Source organism: Mus caroli, unplaced genomic scaffold, assembly GCF_978045245.1.
Source record: "Mus caroli unplaced genomic scaffold, Mus_caroli_1 scaffold_5, whole genome shotgun sequence".
NCBI classification, from domain to species: Eukaryota; Metazoa; Chordata; class Mammalia; order Rodentia; family Muridae; genus Mus; species Mus caroli.
The window spans coordinates 154,212,364-154,212,755 of NW_028227260.1; positions in this window are offsets into that span (position 1 = coordinate 154,212,364).

Here is a 392-nt window from a genome sequence, read left to right on the forward strand (position 1 = left end):
AGTATTTTAGAGTTTTTAGAGTTTTGGGGGGCGATTTTTGAAGGCCTTACGTTTTTTATATAGGGTTTCAGGGTTTTTGATGGTTTAAAAAATGAGAATTTTGTGTGTTATGGTCTTAGGTTTTCTTGAGGTTTATTTTTAGTGTTTTTTTTTAAGGTTCTTGATTTCTTCTAGATTTTAAGATATTTTAGAGTCTTAGGGTCTTTTAGGTTTTTTACAATATTTTAGGAATTTTTTAAGTTTAATATGTGTGTGTTTTTTCTGTTTTAGGGTTTTCTGGGTTTTTTTAGGGTTCTAGAATTTTTTTTCCTAGAATTTTACGGATTTGTGTGTGTGTGTGTGTGTGTGTGTTTTAGGTTCTTTTAGGGTTTTGTTTAGTTTTTGTTTTTGTT